General features: G+C 40.5%; 1 protein-coding gene and 1 pseudogene across 2 annotated transcripts in view; both read right to left on the reverse strand.

The window, feature by feature from the left end:
- Window positions 1-25841, reverse strand: part of CCDC126 (coiled-coil domain containing 126) — a 104130-nt gene that overhangs the window by 50621 nt on the left and 27668 nt on the right. The window lies entirely within an intron of this gene.
- LOC123835969 (large ribosomal subunit protein eL6-like) lies at window positions 23103-23954 on the reverse strand (annotated as a pseudogene).

Genomic DNA, 25841 nt, shown 5'->3' on the forward strand with positions numbered 1-25841 from the left:
TTTAAAAAAAAAAAAAAGAAATGGTTTTCCATAATTGGTGCTAAGACAAATAGATTCCCATTTGGAAGAAAAAAAATTAAATTGGCCCTTCACACACAAAAATCAATTCCAGGTGAATAATACACATAAATTTGAATGGCAAAACAATAAAGCTTTTAGAAGATAAAATAAAAGCATATATCCATGATCTCGAGAATAGGGGACAGACTTGGACTGCCTGGCTGGCTCAGTCAGTAGAGCGTGAGACTCTTGATTTTGGGCTTGTGAGTTTGAGCCCCACATTGGGGGTAGAATTTGCTTTAAAAAAGAGAAAGAGAGGGGCGCCTGGGTGGCTCAGTCATTAAGTGTCTGCCTTCGGCTCAGGGCATGATCCCAGGGTCCTGGGATTGAGCCCCGCATCAGGCTCCCTGCTCAGCGGGAAGCCTGCTTCTCCCTCTCCCACTCCCCCTCTGTTTGTGTTCCCTCTCTTGCTGTCTCTCACTCTGTCAAATAAATAAATAAAATCTTTAAAAAAAAGAGAGAGAGAAAGAGTAAGGGACAGACTTTTTAAACTAATCCAAAAAATACTAACTATAATAGAAAAACTGATCGATTTGACTACATTAATATTTAAGATTCAGTTTCATCAAATGACACCATTAAAGTTAAAGAGTAAGCCTCAGAGTCTAATAAACTTACAGCATTATACATCTTAAATTTATACAGAGCTCAATGTCAATTATAGCTCAATAGAACTGAAAAAAAAAAATGTACAGCACGTATAACCAAGAAAAGTGTTGTATCCGGAATATATAAAGAACTACAATCATAAGAAAAAGATTTGAACAGGCACATCACTAAATAAATCCAAATAATCAGTGAAAAAGTGTCAACTTTTTTCATGAAAACAGGGAAATTGAAACCACATTAAGACAATACTACACCACCCACGAGAATGGCTAAAATGAAAAAGACTGAAAATGACAACTGTTGACTAGGAGTGGAGCAATGGGAATTTTCACTTCACTATAGGGAGAGTAAATTAATAGGCCAGTTTGGAAAAATCATCTGGCCCTATCTACTAAAGTTGAATACAGGCCCATATGTGACCCAGCATGCCATTTCCAGGTATATACTCTTAAGAAAGGTATGCTCATGGGCACTGGGATGCATGTCAAAGAACGTTAATAGCAGTACTATTATTATTATTTTTTAAGAGAGGTTTTATTTTTTTATTTTTTTTATTCTTATGTTAATCCCCAATAGCAGTACTATTATTATAGCTAAAAATGATAAATGATCTAATGTCCTTTATCAATAATGGATAATGGATAAATTATGGATAAATTGTGGCATAGTTGTATTAATGAAATATAATATAACAGAAAAATGAACAAACTATATGCAATGATATTTATGAACCTTAAAAATATAATGTTAAGGGATGCCTGGCTGGCTTAGTTGGTAGAGCATGTGACTCTTGATCTCAGGGTTGTGAGTTCCAGCCCCAAATTGGATGTAGAGATCACTTAAAAATAAACCCTTCAAAAATAAATATATATATACATAATGTTAAGAAAAAGAAACCACTGGGGCGCCTGGGTGGCTCAGTTGTTAAGCGTCTGCCTTCGGCTCAGGTCATGATCCCAGGGTCCTGGGATGGAGCCCTGTCTCGGGCTCCCTGCTCAGTGGGGAGCCTGCTTCTCCCTCTCCCACTCCCCCTGCTTGTGTTCCTTCTCTCGCTGTGTTTCTCTCTGTCAAATAAATAAATAAAATCTTCAAAAAAAAAAAAGAAAAGAAAAAGAAACCACTCACAATAGAATATACACTTTATTATTCCATTTTTATAAAGTTCAAAAATATGAATAAAGAATGCATACTTAAGGGGCACCTGAGTGGCTCAGTAGTTGAACACCCGACTCTTGGTTTCCGCTGGGCTCATGATCTCAGGTTCCTTTTGGGCTCTACACTCAGCGGGGAGTCTGCATCTCTCCCTCTGCCCCCCCCCCCACTTGGGCAAGCCCGTAGGTGCGAGCGCGCGCGCTCTCTCGCTCTCTCTCTCTCTCAAATGAATAAATAAATCTTAAAAAAAAAAAAAAAGAATGCATACTAGGTGTTAAAACTGTAAAGAAGAGCAAGGAAATAGGTTAATGGCTACCTCTAAGACAGAAGGAACTTTATGGAGAGGGATTGAGACTGGGAAGAAGCAATGGGTTGGAATTCTACAAAATCTTCTGTTTCTTTTATTATTATTTTTTTTTTATTTTAGAGATGGAGGGTGGTGGGGCACAGGGAGAGGGAGGGAGAGACTCTTAAGCAGGATGCACACCTAGGGCAGAGGTGATATTTAATATCTTAAATATTAGGGCTCGATTTCACAACCCTGAGATCATGACCTGAGCCAAAATCAGCAGTTGGGCACAACCAACTGGGCATCCCCAAATCTTCTGTTTCTTGATATGGGTAGTGGTTACACTGTTGTGGGCTTTATAATAATTAGTTAGACTATATATTTATTTTTATTATTTATCCATTTTTCCACATATGTATTATGTTTCCCAATTTAAAAATAAAAGAGCGGAAGTCTGGAGTCAGATTGCATTCCTTCAATTCTAGGCCCTACAGCTGTCTGATCCTGAGCAGCCTCCATAACCTTTCTAAGCTTAGGTTTCCCCATCTGCAAAATGGCAGTAGTAAAGGTACCTCACAAGGATGTTATGAGAATTAACATGAGAAAATGAGTTAATGTGTATAACGCAGATCACATAGTGCTTAGCACATGGCAAGCCCTCGGGGGAAATGTTGTTTGTTATCACTGTGATCACATTGAAGTATTAAAGACACTGAGGCGAGTAAAATCATGAGATGGTCCCTTATGGTTGGAGGTAGGGAGGAGGAGATAAATATACAAGCAGCCACAACAGAATGTATCTGCTATATGGAGACTTTTCTCCATTTCACTGCTATTTAAGTGGGAAAAATCTGCATGGTAGCCAGGCATAAAGGAAAAGAGACAATACAGATCATATGCATAAAACAGGATAATCTGGGTAGAGATTACCTCAGCTGTCCCATACAGTAAGCAAATGTGGCTTTTCAGAACTTGCAACGTAGCTAGCCTGAATTGAAATGAGCTATAAGTATAATTTACATGCTAAATTCTGAAGATTTAGTACAAAAAAATGTAAAATATCTCTAATAGTTTTTAAATATTGGTTATATGTTAGCATGATAATATTTTCGATACATGCAGTTAAATAAAATACATTATTCAAACTAATTCACTTGTTACCTTTCACTTTTCAAATAAGACTATAAGAAGAAATAAAATTGCATATGTGGCTTGCATTATATTTCTATTGGACAATACTGCTAAGGAGACATATGGAGAAAGAAAAGAAAAAGGTAGGACGGAGCAAGAATTTAGAGGGCCTTAAATGCCAAACTGAAGAACTTTTACTTACTCTGTAAAGTTTTAAGGTGAGGAGATGGTTATGTATTTGTCTATGAGACTCTTTCTTGTTATGTAGTAGTTATATATGCTAAATCAATCTCCTAGATTAGAATGATATTAATAAATAAAAACAGATCATTATCCACTGTTGCCAGACACCGGTAGTAGGCACTCAGTAAATATATGGTGAATGAATGAATCTTCCTGCTGACCTCATACACAAATCTCTATTTATATTTAATCAATGCTGTTTGAGAATGGCTAAAATTAACAAGTCAGGAAATGACAGATGTTGGCAGGGATGCAGAGAAAGGGGAACCCTCCTACACTGTTGGTGGGAATGCAAGCTGGTGCAGCCACTCTGGAAAACAGTATGGAGTTTCCTCAAAAAGTTGAAAATAGAGCTACCATATGATCCAGCAATTGCACTACTGGGTATTTACCCCAAAGATACAAAAGTAGGGATCCGAAGGGGTACGTGCACCCCGATGTTTATAGCAGCAATGTCCACAATAGCCAAACTGTGGAAAGAGCCAAGATGTCCATCGACAGATGAATGGATAAAGAAGAGGTGGTATATATATACAATGGAATATTATGCAGCCATCAAAAGGAATGAGATCTTGCCATTTGCAACGACGTGGATGGAACTGGAGGATATTATGTTGAGTGAAATAAGTCAAAAAGAGAAAGACGTGTATCATATGATCTCACTGATATGAGGAATTCTTAATCGCAGGAAACAAACTGAGGGTTGTTGGAGTGGGGGGTGTGGTGGGAGGGATGGGGTGACTGGGTGATAGACACTGGGGAGGGTATGTGCTCTGGTAAGCGCTGTGAATTGTACAAGACTGTTGAATCTCAGATCTGTACCTCTGAAACGAATAATGCAATCTATGTTAAGAAAAAAGAAAAAGAGAAGAAGAAGGTAGCAGGAGGGGAAGTATGAAGCAGGGGAAATCGGAGGGGTAGACGAACCATGAGAGACGATGGACTCTGAAAAACAAACAGGGTTCTAGAGGGGAGGGGGGTGGGAGGATGGGTTAGGCTGGTGGTGGGTATTGAGGAGGGCACATTCTGCATGGAGCACTGGGTGTTGTGCACAAACAATGAATCATGGAACACTTCATCTAAAACTAATGATGTAATGTATGGGGATTAACATAAGAATAAAAATAAATAAATAAAAAATAAATGCTGTTTGACTCTGTTAGAGAATTCCTTGACCAAAAGATTCATTCAATGCTATTTTCAAGATTTCTTATCACCTCTATTCTATCTCATATCTTGGTGGACAAAGAGGAAATTAATTCGGAAGGTTTGAGAGATTATAATAATAATCATTATCTTTTATAGCACTTTACAACTTAGAAACCATTTCCTTAGATGGAGTGAGATGTATTGCCAAACTCCTCACATTCACCTATCAAGGCGAGACCTCCAAACAAGATTGTAATCAGCTGCTCAAATAAATTTAATCAGAGTTGAAGTCTCAGGGGAAGTGCCTTGTTAGCAACATAGTAGTAAAAAAGGTAGTCTATTACTAAAAGACAAGGCCAGTAATATTATGCTAATAAGAAAAATAGCCTTTCCAGAGGTTAATCATGTTGTCTCACAAAAGAAGAGTTAGAAACTGAACTGAGAGAAAGAATTGGAATTGGAATTGGAAGACCTATTTCTACTCTTACTGATGAGACAGAGCAGTACACAGCTCAGGCTTGAAATATTGTTCAGATTTGCTGAGGCCATAAGAACTCTGGACTAAACCTGTAGGGAGATGTGGCTCTTTCCTGAGAGTTTGAAATGGGGACAATAGGAGGAGGGAGAGAAAGATGAGACATGAACAGAGCCTCTCTGAAAGACGCCACTGTTGATAAGGCCTAAAACTAGAAGGACCTTCCACTGGGTTTTGAGGGGCACATTCAAGTTAATGGAATCTTTGTACCTCCTACATTATGATGTTTCTGTGATTTGCCTGACCCTTCATGGACAGTTCTATTTTTCCACATAGTGTTCCAAAGGGTTTTAACTGGGGGAGTCTCCATGCCAGGAGAGAGAGAACCCTGATCTGTTTTTCTTCTTTGGGGTTTGAGAGAAGCCTGCTAACCACAGGAAAAGCTCCTAATCAAAAGTATAAGAAAGAAGACATACAGATAGCCAATAGACACATGAAAAGATGCTCAACATCACTCACCAGCAGGGAAATGCAAATCAAAACCACAATGAGATATCACTTACACCTGTCAGAAGGCTGAAATCAACAACACAAAACAACAGGTATTGGCGAGGATGTGGAGAAAAAGGAACCCTCTTGCACTGTTGGTGGGAATGCACACTGGTACAGCCACTCTAGAAAACAGTATGGAGGTTCCTCAAAAAGGTAAAAATAGAACTATGCCATGATCCAGTAATCATAATACTATTTACCAAAGAATTAAAAAAAAAACCCACTGATTTGAAAGGATATATGCACCCCCCTATGTTTATTGCAGCATTATTTACAATAGCCAAATTATGGAAGCAGCCCAAGTGTTCACTGATGGATGAATGGATAAAGGAAATATGGTGTACACACACACACACACACACTGGAATATTATTCAGCCGTAATAAAAAAAAAACAATGAAATCTTGCCGTTTGCAATAACAATGGATAGTGCTAGAGAGTATAATGCTAAGCAAAATAACTCAGAGAAGGACAAATACCATATGTTTTCATTCACATGTGAAATTTAAGAAACAAAACAAATGAACAAAGGAAAAAAAAGAGAGAGAGACAAACCAAGAAACAGTCTCCTAACTACAGAGAACAAACTGATGGTTACCAGAGGGGAGGTGGGTGGGGGGATGGGTGAAATAGGTGATGGGGATTAAAGAGCACACTTATCATGATGAGCACTGAGTAATGTATAGACTTGTTGAATCACTATATTGTACACCTGAAGCTAATATAATACTGTATGTTAAATATACTGGAATTAAAACTTAAAAAAACAAACAAACAAAAAGAGTGTAAGAAAGAGTTTAGGCCAAGATAAGTATGTCCCTTATCCTGTCCCTTATGCTTGGAACTCATTATCAAGATCATAATGACCACTATATTTCCTAGCCATCTCAAGGTCATGCTCACATATACTCAGTGGGTTAGATTTTAACCAAACAGAAGATGCAAATATGTATCTTTTTTTGCTAACTTGCCTAACCACAAAATTACGTACATTTTGTTCATTATATTAAAATTCAGAATTATTACCCATGTAAAGTAAACGAGATGATGAATGCTATTGCATTCAAAACTCATTATTATACATTTTTTCCACATTCTAGGGTTAGAAGTTAAATCCTCCAAATATTCTAAATTATACAAAAAGGATTCAATTTTTAATAACTGTGTTGGATAATCCCAAAAATTAAGCTACTTTCCTTGACTATGTCTTAGTTTACCCATTCATTAAAAAATGTATAGTATCAGGTGGGGGGATGGGTGAAATAAGTGATGGGGATTAAGGAGTGTACTTGTTGTGATGAGCACAGGGTGTTGTATGGTATTGCTGAATATTACACTGTATGTTAACTAACTGGAATTAAAATTAAAACTTAAAATATTAAAAAATTTTTAAATTTTTAATGTATAGGTATTTCTACTTCTCAAACAGATTATGAGATTTAGTCAATCAAGATGTATGACACTGTGCATTTAGAAAAAAGATGTTACATAGTGCAGAGTTGTATTAATATTTTGGTCTAAGCATTATCCAGCTTCATTGTATTTAATTTGTATAACCCCAAGAGCTTTGTCTGTCATACATTCCACTTTAACATGTTCTATAAAATTCACACATTCCAATACATTCCCCATTGCACACTACTCAGATCAATCCTTTAGCAGAACAGATAGATGCAGCCCTGAAACTTTTAGTCCCTGTCAGATCCATCTATTCCCACCCACATCCTGTCAGCCATCTCAGATTCCACAAAAAATGAGAGGGAGGGAATGAAGAGAAAAACTGGCAGGTATTAACTATACTCTCTCCTCACTTCCTGCCTCTCTGTTCTTATGGTTGACGATAACAAGCAGGACACATATTCACAGTTATCACACAAATAACTATCAACCCAATTGCTCTATCAACAAGTATTTATGGAGCACCAACTACCCAACTTTATGCCTAGTGCCTTGGAGAACATGTGGCAAGCACAAAACAGGTCCACGCTTATTGATTTTATGAGGAGGTTGGAGAAACAAGCCCAACAAGTAAAGTAATTAAAGAGCAATATAGATATTGCCACATCGTATGATTCCAGTGATAAGTGTTATAGAAATACAAGAAAATAGGGGCGCCTGAGTGGCTCAGTTGGTTGAGCGGCTGCCTTCGGCTCAGGTCATGATCCTGGAGTCCCGGGATCGAGTCCCACGTGGGGCTCCCTGCTCGACAGGGAGTCTGCTTCTCCCTCTGACCCTCCCCCCTCTCGTGCTCTCTCTGTCTCATTCTCTCTCTAAGTAAATAAAAATCTTTAAAAAAAAAAGAAATACAAGAAAATATAATGTTTATGATGCGCTTAACTCAGACCAACTAGTAGATAAGTTCAATCATCAAAGGACGTTGTTAACTTTGAAACCCTATTCTTCTGTTACCAGAACTGTTGGGAACTCAACCAAAATGTTCTTTACAATCTATAGAGACGAGAGCATCTGTGGGGAAAACATAGCGGCTGACATTTGCATAATTTTCAAGGCATTGTTGTGTTAGCTCATCTAATTGTTAAAACACTTTGAGAAGTACACAAAGGAGAAATCATCTCAGTTTTTTTGTTGAGGAAGCTAAGGCTCAGAGGAGGGACATGACTTGCCCAAGAAGACAAGGACAGTTGGTGGCAGAGGCAAGATTAGAAATTAGATCTTTTGAGCCATCAAAAGGAATGAGATCTTGCCATTTGCAACAACGTGGATGGAACTGGAGGGTATTATGTTGAGTGAAATAAGTCAAACAGAGAAAGACATGTATCATATGATCTCACTGATACGAGGAATTCTTAATTGCAGGAAACAAACTGAGGGTTGCTGGAGTGGGGGGTGGGATGGGAGGGATGGGGTGACTGGGTGATAGACACTGGGGAGGGTATGTGCTCTGGTAAGCACTGTGAATTGTGCAAGACTGTTGAATCTCAGATCTGTACCTCTGAAACAAATAATGAAATATATGTTAAGGAAAAAAAAAGAAGAAGAAGAAGGTAGCGGGAGGGGAAGAATGAAGCAGGGGAAATCGGAGGGGTAGATGAACCATGAGAGACGATGGACTCTGAAAAACAAACTGAGGGTTCTAGAGGGGAGGGGGGTGGGAGAATGGGTTAACCTGGTGGTGGGTATTGAGGAGGGCACATTCTGCATGGAGCACTGGGTGTTATGCACGAACAATGAATCATGGAACACTTCATCTAAAACTAATGATGTAATGTATGGGGATTAACATAAGAATAAAAAAAATTAAAAAAAAAAGAAATTAGATCTTTTGACATGCCATCTAGGACTCTACTCTTTCAATAATAGTAGTAGTCCACTTTCTGAATACTTGTGTGATAGGATAAAATTTAAAAGCATTTCCCTCCCTTTTCCTATATATGGGATCAATCATAAGAATGTTGGAGACTGGGGCACCTGGGTGGCTCGGTCGTTAAGCATCTGCCTTCCGCTCAGGTCATGATCCCAGGGTCCTGGGATTGAGCCCCGCATTGGGCTCCCTGCTCAGTGGGGAGCCTGCTTCTCCCTCTCCCACTCCTCCTGCTTGTGCTCCCTCCCTGGCTGTGTCTCTCTCTGTCAAATAAATAAATAAAATCTTCCAAAAAAAAAAAAAAATGTTGGAGACTTTAGTTTTCTTTCCTACAGTTTCCTAACCCCTACACCAGTACCTGTCTCATATTAGGTGTTCTCAATAAACATTTGTTAAAATCAACCCTATATAATATTTTGGGGAAAGACTGATTTGCTTAGGGCAGAGGTTCTCAGAGACCAAACTATAATTCAGTACCTGGATTGCTAAATATGGATTTTAAAACTATTCCAGGGGTGTCTGGATGTGAGCTCAGTCTGCCTTTGGCTCAGGTCATGATCTCAGGGTCCTTGCTCAGCGGGGAGCCTGCTTCTCCTTCTCCCTCTGCAGCTCCCCCTGCTCATGCTCTCTCTCCCTCTCTCTCTCATGAATAAATAAAATCTTTATTTTTTATTTTTAAGATTTTATTTAGGGGCACCTGGGTGGCTCAGTTGGTTAAGCGACTGCCTTCGGCTCAGATCATGATCCTGGAGTCTCTGGATCGAGTCCCGCATCAGGCTCCCTGCTCAGCAGGGAGTCTGCTTCTCCCTCTGACCCTCTTCCCTCTCATGCTCTCTCTCATTCTCTCTCTCAAATAAATAAATAAAATCTTTAAAAAAAAAAGATTTTATTTATTTATTTGACAGAAAGAGAGACAGCATGAGAGGGATCACAAGCAGGGGGAGTGGGAGAGGGAGAAGCAGGTTTCCCGCTGAGCAGGGAGACCGATGCAGGGCTCAGTCCCAGGACCCTGGGATTATGACTCAAGCCAAAGGCAGACACTTAACGACTGAGCCACCCAGGTGCCCAAAATCTTTAAAAAATAGTATATTCCAAAAAAAAATCTATTCCAGAGCCCCATTCATGGAAATTTTTATTCAGGAGCTCTTGAGTGAGGCCCAGGAATCAATGTTTTTAAACTGATCCTGCAATGATTCTAATGAGCGGTATACCAGGATTGGAAACCTCTGGTTTAAAGCATCTTGTTTCTCTTTATTCCTCCCTTCCCTCAGGTTAGTCTGTAAAGAGAAGCAAAAAAGTAGATGGGAAGAGGGGTGCCTGGCTGGCTCAATCGGTAGAGCATGCCACATGTAACTTTTGATCTTGGGGTCATGAGTTCAAGCCCAACGTTGGGTATAGAGTTTACTTTAAAAAAAAAAAAAGGCAAATGGGGAGAGAAAGGTAGAGATAAACACCTGGGCCTAAAGATTAATCCTTAGGAGAGAACCTTGCCCCAGGCCTAGTTGGTTTCCTGTTTTCTTTCTTTCTTTTTTTAAAGATTTTATTTATTTATTTGACAGAGAGAGACACAGCGAGAGAAGGAACACAAGCACGGGGAGTGGGAGAGGGAGAAGCAGGCTTTCTGCTGAGCAGGGAGCTCAATGTGGGGCTCAATCCCAGGACCCTGAGATCATGACCTGAGCCGAAGGCAGACGCTTAACGACTGAGCCATCCAGGCGCCCCTGGTTTCCTGTTTTCAATTCCAGTCCCTTATAAACCTCAATTCTGTGTCCACCTTTGGACTCATTTATTTAAGCATTCCTTCAGCAGTCAGCCACATGCTGGGGAAATACCAGTCCCTGCTTTCCTTCAAGCAATACACAAAGGGATGCTAAGTCAGAAGATGATAAATCCTAGAAGGAACAGTGAATCAAGCTAAGATGGAGAATGGCAAGGGGCATGGTGGCTACTTTATGCAGGGAGGCCTATCTGAAATGAGTTCCATGAGATACCTCTGTATTCCTATAATAAATATGCCCTTGTTGGGCGCCTGGGTGGCTCAGTTGGTTGGGCGACTGCCTTCGGCTCAGGTCATGATCCTGGAGTCCTGGGATCGAGTCCCACATCGGGCTCCCTGCTCGGCGGGGAGTCTGCTTCTCCCTCTCCCACTCCCCGTTTGTGTTCCCTCTCTCGCTGTGTCTTTCTCTGTTAAATAAATAAATAAGTAAGTAAGTAAATAAATAAATAAATAAGCAAGCCCTTGTCTGAAGCCATCTTGACTGAAGGGATCAGTAGGATTTCCTGATTACAGGCAACAGAAACTGATTCTAATTATCTTTTTTTTTTTTTTTTTCAGATTTTATTTATTTATTTGACAGACAGAGAGAGAGAGAGAGCACAACAGGGGGAGCTGCAGGCAGAGGAAGAGGGAGAAGCAGACTTCCTGGGATCATGAACTGAGCTGAAGGCAGACGCTCAACCAACTGAGCCACCCAGGTGCCTCTGATTCTAATTATCTTAAGAAAAAAAAGGAAGTATGTCAGGGGTTCAGTGACTCAATAAGACACAGTAGAACCAAAGTGAGGAGATGGATGGGAATTGAGGCCTCACTGGAGAGTCCAGGGGTCCAATGACTGTCTTTTAACAAGGATAACCTGGTCAGAACACGGCTACCATTGTTATCTGACACGGCCAGCTTCACAGGTACACTTAATGAATCTTAACAGTCCCTTCACCTATGCTCTGTTTGCTCCAGACGTAAAGCCCCAGGTGGGAGAGAATGAAGGGTCAGGCCTAAGGCCACCTGCCAGTGTTCCAGCTGCAAAGAGCGGGAGAGAAAGGAACTCCCCTCTGGGGCAACCAAGGAGGGGAGCACAGCACAGTCTCCCCAAGAGCTTCTATCTTAAGATATTCCCCATACAGGAAGGCCTGGGATACTGGACTACCAAAAAAGGCAAAAATTCTACTATAGTTCCTGTTTCTTGCAACTAAATTAGCCCTGACATAGCCCCCAGAGAAAGGCTATAACCTAAGACCAAGTCAGAACACAGAATGTAAAATTCTGTTCTGTCTCAGGACATTTAATAAGCTTTAACTGGGCACAATGCCAGGGTGTTGAAGACCCAAACGTGAGGCCAAAAAAAAAATTTCTTGGCTTAATGATCCTTATGGTCTAGGTGGGGAGACAAAAAATATAAAAAAGAATTTTCAAAATAAGATAGCATATGCCAGGGGCCAAAAAGTGCTCATGGGAGGGCTCCTGGGTGGCTCAGTCATTAAGCGTCTGCCTTCGGCTCAGGTCATGATCCCTGGTCAGGATCCTGGGATTGAGCCCCGCATCGGGCTCCCTGCTCCGTGGGAAGCCTGCTTCTCCCTCTCCCACTCCCCCTGCTTGTGTTCCCTCTCTCGCTGTGTGTCTCTCTCTCAAATAAATAAAATCTTAAAAAAAAAAAAAGTGCTCATGGGAAACAGATCAATATAGTGCTTAAAACTTTTGCTCTAGAACTAGACTGCCTAAATTTGAATCTTGCCTCCATCCCTTGCTAGGGGCAAAACCCTAGAAACATTAGTTTCTCTGGGCCTCAATTTCCTCATTTGTAAAAATGTGGGTAGTAAACATACCTACGTTGTAGAGTTCCAGTGAAGACTAAACTAAGGTACTCCATGTAAAACCCTTCCTACTATGCCTGGCCAACACATAGTAAGCACTAACACTGGTAGGCTAAGTTAATAGCTACTGTATTTTATCAGTATCAATTGATGCCACCAGTTGTAAAACACGTCATTATTTTATGAATTATAATGAAAGAAAATCACTTCTAATCAAACTCTGATACAATGCTTTTCTCTAAATTAGACTTTTTCTACACAATCTCATCCTCCACTCCATCAGGAATGTTGGTGATACAGCATTGCTTAAAAGAATGGTCCCTGGAGTGCCTGGTTGGCTCAGTCAGGAGAGCATGCCACTCTTGATCTTGGGGTTGTGAGGTCAAGCCCAATGTTGGGTGTAGAGATTCCCTAAAAAAAATAAAATACTTTGGGGTGCCTGGGTGGTGTAGTTGGTTAAGCATCTGACTCTCAGTTTCAGCTCAGGTAGTGATATCAGGGTCGTGAGATCCAGCCCCACATTGGACCCACCAGGAGTCTGCTAGAGACTCTCTGTCTCCCTCTCCTGCCCCTCCCACACCGTGTCCCCAAAATAAATAAATAAGTCTTTTAAAAAATCAAATAAAATATTAAAAAAAAAAAGAGCGCTACCAATTATCTCTGGGATTATCTACCAAATTACTGGCATCCATTTTGTAAATCATTCTAAACATTAATTACACTCAACATATGTGGTACCAATAATGCATTTAACTCAGCTGAACAGCTATGGCCATATTTACAGTTACCCAGATAATTACATCTCTGTCATAACTGCCACCTGACTGATGGTGATTGCAGATACATCCTGATTTTACAGATGTCAACATGTGAAAAAACGTGTCTTATAATTCATAAAATTATTAGGATTTATAAAAATTTTAAGAGATTCCAAAAACTATAAGAGCTCAAACTCCGCAGTTTTATAAAATGAAAGGACAAAAAGGAATAGCTTTGACAGATGTTTGCAATGAATCATCTTTGTTACTGTAAACTTGTAGAAAACTGTTAAAATTGTTACTATAGTGAATACTAAAAGGAAAGTATTTTCAGAACTGCCAGGCCAAACCGATGTGCAAAGTTTTCTCAGAATCCAAGAACTGTAAGAGGGGAAGGGAATCACACAAGACTTGAGTCCATCCCATCTACATCATCCCTGACATCGAAAGGTCACCCAGCTCGTTTTTTTTTAATTCCTGCAGTAATAGTAAACTCACAACTTTCAAAGGAAGTTTATCTCTGGGAAATTCTGCTTAAATTTCTTGCATATATTTAAAAACAACAACAACCACCACCAAAACATACTTCCTGTGCCATCCACTTCTTGGCCTAAGTCCTACCCTTTAGGACTATACTCTCAAACATAATCACTCTTCGTTCCACCTGTGGCCTGCCCCACCCACAGCCCCCACACTGTGCCTTCTCTTTTCCAAGGTCCATCAATTTTGAGGGTCAACAATTTGAGCTGAGCTCAGCTGTATGGCTCTTCTACTGGTCTTACCTGGAATCATTATGCATCATTTGGCAGCTTGACTGTTGCTGGGTGGTCTAAAATGGCCCCACTCACATGTCTAGTGTTTGTCCTGGCTGTCAGCTCCATGTCTCTCCACATGCTCTCTTGTCCCCAAGGAGTCTAGACTACTTTACCACTAGTGTCAGGACAACAAGAGAGTGAGAGCAGATGCTACACGGCCTCTTAAGATCCAGCCTAAGAATTCCCACAATTTTGTTTCGCCACATTCCATTGGCCAAAACGAAAAACAGGCCAGCTCAGATTAGAACTAGATACATAGACTCCACTTCTTGTTGGGAGCCACAATACAAAGTCACAAATACAAAGGGGTGTGCATGCCAGGAGGTGCTTAGCATTTGACTTGCATTATCTCACCTGCTTTCCTCAACAACCTATTGAGTAGGCACTATTATTATGTCGTATGAGATAGGAGTATGGCTGATAGACTGAACAGGTGGGATTCACAAGTTATAATTGGGAAGAAAAAAAAAAACTGTCTTTCTTTTCTCCCCTTTCCTTTCAAACCAGTTCTTCAGGGATGAAATCTTAGGCAAGTCCTGTGACTTTTCTGGTCACTCAGATAATAAAAAGTCTAGGCTTCTAAAACAGTCTTAGTTCAATAATTAAAATGTCCAGTCCCATGTAATAGGTTGACTTCAACTTCCCATTCTACAATTGTCATAGCACTATTGATTCAAGCAAAAATCATCAATGGTTGCTAAACATAATTGGTGGAAGTTTGATGAGGAAAAAGGAAATTTATATTGTCTCAATATATCTTCCTTCAAAACAGTTATTCATTGGGCACCTGGGTGGCTCAGTTGGTTAAGCGACTGCCTTCGGCTCAGGTCATGATCCCAGAGTCCTGGGATCGAGTCCCACATCAGGCTCCCGACTCAGCGGGGAGCCTGCTTCTCCCTCTGACCCTCTCCTCTCTCATGCTATTTCTCTCTCGCTCGCTCTCTAATAAATAAATAAATAAAATCTTAAAAAAAAAATAGTTATTCATTACAAATGGGAAAATTAGGGGCGCCTGGGTGGCTCAGTCGGTTAAGGGTCTGCCTTCAACTCTGGTCATGGTCCTGGGGTCCTGGGATCAAGCCCCGCATCAGGCTTCCTGCTCGGCAGGGAGTCTGCTTCTCCCTCTGCTCCTCCCCCTGCTTGTGCTCTCTCTCATTCTCTCATTCGCATGCTCTCTTTCTCTCTCTCAAATAAATAAAATCTTTTTTTAAAAAAATGGGAAAATTATAACTTTATGGTAGAGAAATCTGGCAGACACCATAATATCCAGGCAATCAAAGCTAACATGAGAGGCTGCTGGCTGACTGAGTTGGTGGAGCATTCAACTCCTGATCTCAGCGTCGTGAGTTCAAGCCCCACATCTGGCCTGAAGCATATTTAAAAAGAAGGAAAAAAAAAGTTAACATGAATAATGGAGCAAACTGACACCATGTAACCTCTTGATGTAAAGCGTTAAGGAGTACACATAGTCAATCATGAAATATTCCCACTAAAAATGCAAAATTTCAATCCAGTCATAGGAAACATCTAATAAACTCATATTAAGAGATGTTCTACAAAATAAATGGCCTATAATCTTAAAAATACCAAAGTCGTAAAGGACAAAAATGGCTGAAGAACTGTCCAGATTAAAGGAGAATAAAGACACATGACACTAAATGTAATCCATGAGGGGGACCCCACTTCAGGGTCAGGACCTCACAGGATACCTAGAGTGACAGTTCTTTCCAAGTATGCTATTCTAATTCCCAGCCTTCCTCTCAGGATAGGGGTGTGGTCAGCTAAGAGTTGGGAAACCAATGTTCAACCACCTCCTCTTCAACTTCTAATTTGATGATCTTACCCATCACTTTGGAATTCGGAATAGTTTATAATCATTTTGGGGGGACTCATTCACAGTGGCAACAAGAAGAGTCCTATTTTAACATTTTATTCCATGAGGAAACTAAGGCTTTAAAAGTTTAAATAACTTGTCCTAGGTCATAGATAATAAAAAGGAGAGTTGAAATTCCAAAATTAGTGTCTTAAATGTATGCGTACAAATTTCACATTGGTAGATTTAACCCGTTGCTCTGGGCAGTTGTGTCTTCTTAGATCCTGATTAGGTTACTTAAGGAATTTGCTCTACTTCTTGTTTATCAAGCACTGACTGTTGATGCGCCTTACATACATTGCCTCAGTTTACTTTTTATAACTATCATTTAACAGATGAGAAAATTAAGGTTCAGAGAAGTTAAATGTCATGCCCAAGATCTGACAGCTAGTAAGGTATAAAGCCCAGATTGAAAGCCACCTGTATCTTAACTCCAAGCCCATGCCCGTAGCCATGATGCTTTCACCTCCCATACTCACTGTATAAATTTTTTTTTTTAAAGATTTTATTTATTTATTTGAGAGAGAGCACATGAGAGGGGGGAGGGTCAGAGGGAGAAGCAGACTCCCTGCTGAGCAGGGAGCCCGATGCGGGACTCGATCCAGGGACTCCAGGATCATGACCTGAGCCGAAGGCAGTCGCTCAACCAACTGAGCCACCCAGGCACCCTCACTGTATAAATTTATTTCCAGCTTTTACCTTGCCTCTTTGACAAAGGATTTGAAACAATATTTAGTTAAATGCAAGGATGCATATCAGCCACAAAGTGCAAAGGAATGAAACACTCAACCCAGAAGTGGGAGGGGCAGTAGCTAATTGAGATGATGATGGAGGTTAAGGAGAGGATGATTACACCAAAACAAAACAAAACTTAATAAAGGGAAGAAACTCAAAATGAGTACAAAAGGTTCTGAGTTTCCTGGAAGTGAAGGCAGGAAGGAAAATCACCATGAATCACACAGTTTTCACGATAAGGAAAAGAAGAAATGGCAACATTCTCACCAGATCATAAGGAAGTATGCCTCTTACTGCATAACAAACTGCCCTAAAACTTAGTGGTTTTAAACAACAACCAGCTAATTATGGCCCACTTATGATCCCATGGGTCAACTGGGCTCATCAGCTAGATGGTTTTGTGTTCCGCATCTGGGAGCTCAAACTGCCTGGAGAGGTTCTAGAGGACACTCACAATTGTGGCACACTGGTAGAGAGTTGGGAGAATTGCTCAGCTGGAATAGGAGGGCTGGGCCTCTCTATCCATGCGGTTTCTGGGCCTCTGTCTCTTCCTCTCCACGTAGCCTTCTCCACTTGGTCTCTTCATATTGCTTCTTCAGCAGGGTAGCTGGACTTCTGACATGAGCTTTGAGCTCCCAAAAGTGAGCATTCCAAGAAAGCAGAAGTGGAAGCTACCAGTCTTTTTAAACAGTAGGCCTAGAATTGACACAATGTCACTTTTGCCACATTTTATTTTTAAAAACAAGTCACAGGCCTGCCAGATTCCTTGTAGGAGGGACTACTACACAAGGGTCTGAATATCAGGAAGCATGATTTATTGGAGTCTTCTTTGGAGAACAGCTACCACAAAAAGAGATCAACTTTTTTCCTAGCACTTTACTATGAAATTATTACATGTATTTTTATAAAAGTGTTATAGAAAATACAAAGGTATGCTACGTTTGACCATGACTTTTTTTTTTTAAGATTTTTTTTTTTATTTATTTGACAGAGAGAGACATAGTGAGAGAGAGAACACAAGCAGGGGGAGTGGGAGAGGGAGAAGCAGGCTTCCCACGGAGCAGGGAGCCCGATGTGGGGCTCGATCCTGGGACCCTGGGATCATGACCTGAGCCGAAGGCAGACGCTTAACGACTGAGCCACCCAGGCGCCCCTTTTTTTTTTTGTAATGTGACAAAGTCAAAATATAATGTAAAATGAGAGAAAAGGTATTTCTGAGGAAACCCAGGGTAATACATTGCAAACATATTGCTTAATGATAACTTGAATTGAAATAGGGGTAAAAAAGAATTTATAGAAATAGAAATAAATAGAAATTTAGAGAAATAAACATTTCTCTTGGGTTATCCCACTTGAATACCTATTGCTTTAGCAGGGAATATTTTTTGCAGGCACAATATATCTAATAACTCAAAACCTAGGATGACTATACCAATGTTCTCCAGCCAAAAGATCATTAGAAACATACCCAATGCTGAACAATATTAAATGAAATCAGGAAACAGAGACAATTACATGATTTGTTATCTTAATAAGCCTTACCTAGATGTAGGAAAGAGGCTAAAGCTAAAATGAGGCTAAAGCTGGAATGCTAAAGAAGCAACTCATATTTTTCCAGGACAGGGAGACGTTTGGTCATTTTCATGATTCTGGACAATGTACTGTATGTGTTTTGTCTGTGTTCAAACAGGTGTCCATCATAATCACAGAGCAGCCTTGTCTGATATGGGGGTTCTGTGAAGTTATTTATGTTAACAGGAGAGCATCAAGGTGTGGCTGTGAGTGCCAGGCCAGGTCATAACATCACCAGCTGATAGTACCAAACCAGCACACAGATATTAGGGGCTCTTTTCCTCTGTCTCAAGTGTGATAGCAAGTAAAAAAGAAAGAGGAAATAATCTTAATTCCTACTTGCAGGGGACTGCTAGAATAAGTTAGGGTATTGTGCATCCATATAATGGAATACTGTGCAACCATTAAAATGATGCAATGGAAAACCGTTTAATCACATATAAAGATGTTCGCAATACACTGTTAAGTGAAAAGACTGATTACAAACCAGTATTTATAGTGTAATTACAGTTTGGTAAGCTATATATACACCTGCATAGAAAAAAGACTAAGAGAATATGAACAGCAATTTTAGAATTGGCGTATCTGGGGGCACCCGGCTGGTTCAATTGTAGGAGCATGAAACTCTTGATCTTGGGGTCATGGGTTTGAGCCCCATGTTGGGTGTAGAGATTACTTAAATAAAACTTAAAAAAAAAATAAGAAGAAATAAATAAAATTGGCATATCTGGTTGCTGAGATTATAGGCAATTTTTTTGCCTGCTAATCTATATTTCCCAAAGTTTCTCAATAGGATGTATTACTTTTACAATGAGAAAGGAGTGGTTTTTTTTTTTTAAAGATTTTATTTATTTTATTTGACAGAGAGAGAGAGAGCACAAGTAGGCAGAGTGGCAGGCAGAGGGAGAGGGAGAAGCAGGCTCTCCACTGAGCAGGGAGCCGGACGTGGGACTCGATCCCAGAATCCCAGGATCATGACCCAAGCTGAAGGCAGCCACTTAACTGACTGAGCCACCCAGGCGCCCCCGTGTTGTTTTTTTAAGTAGGCTCCACACCCAGCATGGAGCCCAATGAACTCATGACCCTGAGATCAAGACCTGAGCTGAGATGAAGAGTTGGATGCTTAACCAACTGAGCCACTCAGGTGCCCCTGTTGCTGTTGTTTTAACAAGGCTCACAACATGAATGAAAACCCAGAAGCAGAGATTCATGAGGAGACTGAAAGGACATTCAAGGGCTTAAGCCACTAGAATATATGGAGTAAGATTTACATTTCAATGTGCAAATTAAGGATACTGACTTGCATTTCTCTGCAGATAAGGGTAAAAGAAAGAAATATCTTTGGATTAACTCGAAAGGATTGGCTCAAAGTCCTAGATTTCTACATCATTAAGCAAAGAATAAGTGATAAATTACTGTCTGCCAAATACTGTTCTAAGCATTTTGCATGTATTAAATCGACCAATCTTCACAATAACCCAAAACATAAGTACTATTATGATTCCCACTTTACAGATGAGAAAACTCAAAGAGATCAGTCAAGTAATTTTCCCAATGTGCTATAGCTAACAAGCAGTAAAGAGAAATTTGAATCCAGACCTTCCGTTTCTCTTTGTGCTCTTTACTTTTGCTTGAAAAATGAAGGCAGACATTTGCAACCATGTGGATGGAACTAGAGGGTATTATGCTAAGTGAAATAAGTCTATCAGAGAAAGACAATTATCATATGATCTCACTGATATGCAGAATTTAAGAAACAAGGCAGAGGATCATAGGGGAAGAGATGGAAAAATGAAACAAGATGAAACCAGAGAGGGAGACAAACCATAAGAGACTCTTAATCTTAGGAAACAAACTGAGGATTGCTGGAGTGGAGGCGGGGGGGATAGGGTGTCTGGGTGATGGACATTGGGGAGGGTATGTGTTGCGGTGAACGGTGGGTGTTGTGTAAGACTGATGAGTCACGGGGCGCCTGGGTGGCTCAGTCGTTAAGCGTCTGCCTTCAGCTTAGGTCATGATCCCAGGGTCCTGGGATCGAGCCCCGCATGAGGCTCCCTGCTCAGCGGGAAGCCTGCTTCTCCCTCTCCCACTCCCTCTGCTTGTGTTCCCTCTCTCTCTGTCAAATAAATAAAAAAAATAAAAAAAGAAGAAGAGTGTGAACAACAAGAACAAAAAAGACTTCCTATTTTAGTAAGCCTGGCTGGCTCTGTCAGCAGAGCATGCTACTCTCAGTCTCAGAGGGTCGTGGGTTCTATCCCCAAGATGGGCATAAAATTTACTTTACAGGAAAAAAAAAGACTTTCTATTTCATTTCTTTTCATTTTTTCTTTTTGAGCTCCACTTTGTATTTTCTATATTTGTGATGACCTTGACTTGTATTTATTCTCAACAATCCAAATTTAAAAATAATCTGTAATATATTCAGATTTTACACAACTTAAATATATTTTCATTTTAAAAGTTAAAATACAGGGGCGCCTGGGTGGTTCAGTCAGTTAAGTGTCTGACTTCAGCTCAGGTCATGATCTCAGGGTCCTGGGATAGAGGCCCAAACCCTGTGTTGTTGTTGAGCCCAGCTCCTTGGTCGGGGAGGAAGTCTGCTTCTCCCTCTTCCTCTGCCCCTCCCCCCCAACTTGTGCTCTCTCTCTCTCTCAAATAAATAAATAAAATCTTTAAAAAGAAAGTTAAAATACATGTAAAAGTAAAAATTAAAATGAAATATCATATACTATTTTCAAAAAAGTCTTTTTTCTTCTAAAGTATCCAAAATTATTTATTATATTAAAATACAACATAAATTATAATTAATAGATATTAGAGTATTCAGCCAAAATTGTTTAAATAAAGCTGAATTTTAAATTCAGTTTTCTGAAAATTTAACTAAACTTTTAACATATTTTTATGAAAGTAAAGCTATTCATAATTCTTTCAGTGTCCAATTTAAAGCATCAGCTTTCCATTTTAATTTTAAGCACACATGTCTAAACCACACGTACACATTTAGTAATATGAATTGTTCATTTTTGCCAAAGTTCCTCAGCTGCTATATTTACCTGTCGCAAACCTCTTACCCAGGTCTAAGGTACTGCCCCTATGTTGCTTCCTGTCCTTTGCTACAAACAAAATTTTTAAAAATATGATAAATATTCTCATTTCTGTCTCCTTAAGGATCAATGAAGAGATACATACTCAGGAGTCAAAAATTTTTTTTAAAGATATTATTTGTTTATTTGAGAGAGAATGAGAGAGAGAGCATGAGGGGGGGAGGGTCAGAGGGAGAAGCAGACTCCCCACCGAGCAGGGAGCCTGATGTGGGACTCGATCCCGGGACTCCAGAATCATGACCTGAGCCGAAGGCAGTCGCTTAACCAACTGAGCCACCCAGGCGCCCTCAGGAGTCAAATTTTTAATTTCACTGAATATTGATTGTTCACTAGAAGAGACATACTAGCCATAAACTCCCTTCTGAAATACATAAAGATTTTCCCGTTATTATTCCACGCAAATATATCATTTTCAAAACCAAATTGGTATTGTGCTTTACCTATTATTTCACAGTTTGAATTTCTCATTTGTCTAGTTTGATATCTATCCATTGGCTGGATCTTTTAGGCAAGACTGTCTAACCAGGGAGAGCCTGGGTGGCTCAGTCGTTGGGCTTCTGCCTTCGGCTCAGGTCATGATCCCAGGGTCCTGGGATTGAGCCCCACATCGGGCTCCCTGCTCGGCGGGAAGCCTGCTTCTCCCTCTCCCACTCCCCCTGCTTGTGTTCCCTCTCTTTGTGTGTCTCTCTGTCAAAATAAATAAATAAAATCTTAAAAATAAAATAAAATTTTTTAAAAAGTTGGAAATGTGATATCAGCAATATTTTTTTTAAAAAATTGTCTAACCAGTAACCACTCAATTGTACCAGCATCTGAGCCATACTTCTGCATCCTTCATTCAATTAATATACTTACTTATCCAGAGCACAGACTATAGCAAACTATTAAGAACTGTTCCTGTAGGCACCTGGGTGGTTCAGTCATTAAGCGTCTGCCTTTGGCTCAGGTCGTGATCCCTGGGGTCCTGGGATCGAGCCCCATATCGGGCTCCCTGCTCCACGGGAAGCCTGCTTCTCCCTCTCCCACTCCCCCTGATTGTGTTCCCTCTCTCGCTGTGTCTCTCCCTGTCAAATAAATAAAATCTTAAAAAAAAAAAGAAAAAGAACTGTTTCAGGCATTAGGGACCCAAAGACAAATGAAGCATAATCCCTTGCACTCGAGGACCTTGGAATCTAGAAGATGTAATAAGGAAACTATTCCAAAACCTTGTAGAAGTCAGGATTTATTTCACTTTTTCACAAATTCATTAATCCTATCAAAAGAAAGAAAGGTTAATCTGAAAATACATGTCCCTAGCAAACTCTCACTTCTAATAATGTGTTTACTTGGTAAGAGCACATAAATGATACTTTGAATAATCCTTTCCTGAATCTTGCCCGGGAGCAAAATCAGGTTTGAGTACTCCACCCTCTTCTTTTTTTCTTTTAATGGATCGGTTATTTAATTAGTTCTCTGAAAAATATTTTATTTATTTATTTTAATTATTTATTTATTTGAGGGGGGGGAGTGCCAGAGGAGGGGGGGCAGAGGGAGAGGGAGAAACAAACTGCTCCCTAAGCACAGAGCCCAACATGGGCCTCCGTTCCAGGACCCTGAGATCATGACCTGAGCCGAAGTCAGACATTTAACGGGTCTGAGCCACCCAGGCACCCAGGCATCCCTTTTTGTAAGAAATTCAGAACACCAATTTGTGAGGGTAAACTCCATTTGTGGGAGAAAACACAGAGGGGAGGTAGCCCTGAAGCTGAGGAACAGCTTTGATTTTTGGCCGAATTTGTGAGTCCATAGCTTTCCCATCAACCTTGCGCTGCTCTGTAATCTCACATTTCTCTTTCTCCATGTTGAAGATCTCACTTTCCTGGTGTCTGGGTTTATGCAGCCTCTTCTTGAAGTAAGCATCAGTGAGGTGTTTTGGGATTTTCACACTGCTGATACCAATTTTGGTGGAGGTGGCAATGACAAATTTCTGGTGTTCTAAGCAAAGCAACCCGAATGAGGGCCAGAGGTCTGGTCGCAACTAGCAAGCCACTGCTCAGTTGCTTCAGGAAAACCACCCTCTTGCCTCTATGGCGCCCAGTGAGGATGATCAAAATGGTGCCAGGAGTGATGCTAGCTCGCAGTTTTCTCACACGCTGACTGCAAGGTTTTTTTTGCCGTGGCTCAACAGCTTTTGAGGCACATCTTCAGTAGGACAATACCTAGACATTTTGCAAAGTTTAACCACTCGGGTACCACCATTCTTGCCACCACCAACTGGTTTTGTGACAGTAGCAAGAACCTTCTTTTTCTTTTCAACCCTGGATTTAGCTGCTGAATACTTCCTCTTGTACATGGCCTTTCTGGAATACACAGCATATTGGGAATATCCACCAATTCCTCTGACTAGGACAGGGCTTGCAGTGGAGCTTCTCCTTCTTTGGTATTTTAGCCTCGCGGTTACCCTTCTTGACCTTGCCACCAGAATCAGCCTTCTTGGCTCCAGATTTTTCTCCTTAGTATCGGGCTTGTCAGCTTTTTCACCCGCCATCTTGCAAGACAGGAAAGAGCTCCATCTTCTTCTTTTGGGAAGTTGCCACTGTATTTGCTGATATCTGAACTTGGTGTCATTCTCCTTGATTTTCTTTTTTTTTTTTTTTAAGATTTTATTTGTTTGACAGAGAGAGAGAGTACAAGCAGGGGGAGCGGCAGGCAGTGGGAGAGGGAGAAGAAGGCTCCTGCTGAGCAGGGAGCCCAATGCGGGACTCCATCTCAGGACCCCGGGATCATGACCTGAGCCGAAGGCCGGCGCTTAACTGACTGAGCCACCCAGGCAACCCTCTTTGATTTTCAAAATAACAAATATTCAACTATTCATTCTGGACTGAGTACACTGGACACAATTCATGCAGTCTAGTTGACTGAAATTATTTAGACCTTCGCACAACTTAGGTACTGCTTTTCTCATTCATCTTGGGCTCCAGTTCCTTCTAGCCCACCATGGTTTTACCTTTTTCAAATATGAAAACATTCCCCTTGACATGGAAGAGAGACTCAAGATTCTGCTTACTCTGCCACTTGTTCACATTACAGAGTCAGCACCAGCATCAGACCTAACTCTTCCGTTATCTTTTTGCTCTAAATATGATTTATGAAACTTTTTTATTTGTCCTCAGCAGATTTACAATTCTCAACTCATTTGGGACTTTAGTGTTTTTACAGATTTATGATATTCTCTCTATTCATCCTTAGTCGTATTTCCTTATTTCCATCATTTGTAAATTTTGTCTTAAAATCTGAACTAATCAGAAAATATCTCATAATATTATACTGCCTTCCTCAGATACCTCCCTCCTTTCTTCTTCATTGAGGTCATTTAAAATTATGTAATCAGAATTGAATATTTAAGGGCAACCCAATCTTCTTAATCATGGTACATCTACCACAGTACAGGGAAAATACATATTTATTTATTTATTTTTATTTTTATTTTTATTTTTATTTTTTTTAAGACTTTATTTTTTTGCAAGAGAGAGAATGAGAGACAGAGAGCATGAGCGGGAGGAGGGTCAGAGGGAGAAGCAGGCTCCCTGCCAAGCAGGGAGCCCGATGTGGGACTCGATCCCGGGACTCCAGAATCATGACCTGAGCCGAAGGCAGTCGCTTAACCAACTGAGCCACCCAGGCGCCCCTATTTTTATTTTTTTAAGATTTTATTTATTTATTTGACAGAGAGATAGAGCCAGAGAGCAAAAGTGGAGAGAATGGCAGAGGGAGAGGGAGAAGCAGGCTCCCCACTTGAGCAGGGAGCCCAATGCGGGGCTCGATCCCAGCACCCTGGGATCATGACCTGAGCCGAAGGCAGACGCTTAACCATCTGAGCCACCCAGGTGTCCCTATGCTTGTTTTTTCTTTGCACTTTATATAATCTGATTTTTTTTTGTAGTTTTCAAGATATAGTTGGATATTCCTATTGTTATAACAATTTATGACTTAGGTAGAGTCACTTTCTCCCTACATTATTGCCATTTTTACTTCAGTTAATTCCAATTTTTAAAGCATCCACATCTTTCTGTGTTTTAACTAGTGAAGATGTTAACTCAGGGCTCTGGGAGCTGCTCAGAAAAACCTTCTTGGGCCTGACACCCCTCACACATACATGTAATGATTTTCTTTTTCATGGTCATCAGAAGGACTAACAGCCAGTGACAACTGCTTTTTTTTTTTTTAAGATTTTATTTATTTATTTGAGAGAGAGAGAAAGCACATGAGAGGGGGGAGGGTCAGAGGGCGAAGCAGACTCCCTGCTGAGCAGGGAGCCAGATGCAGGACTCGATCCTGGGACCCCAGGATCATGACCTGAGCTGAAGGCAGTTGCTTAACCAACTGAGCCACCCAGGCGCCCCAGTGACAACTGCTCTAAAGAAAGATCTGTGCC

This window comes from Mirounga angustirostris, unplaced genomic scaffold (genome assembly GCF_029215605.1).
Source record: "Mirounga angustirostris isolate CCGP_5_RB_7025 unplaced genomic scaffold, mMirAng1.0.hap1 SCAF_12, whole genome shotgun sequence".
In the NCBI taxonomy this organism is placed as follows: Eukaryota; Metazoa; Chordata; class Mammalia; order Carnivora; family Phocidae; genus Mirounga; species Mirounga angustirostris.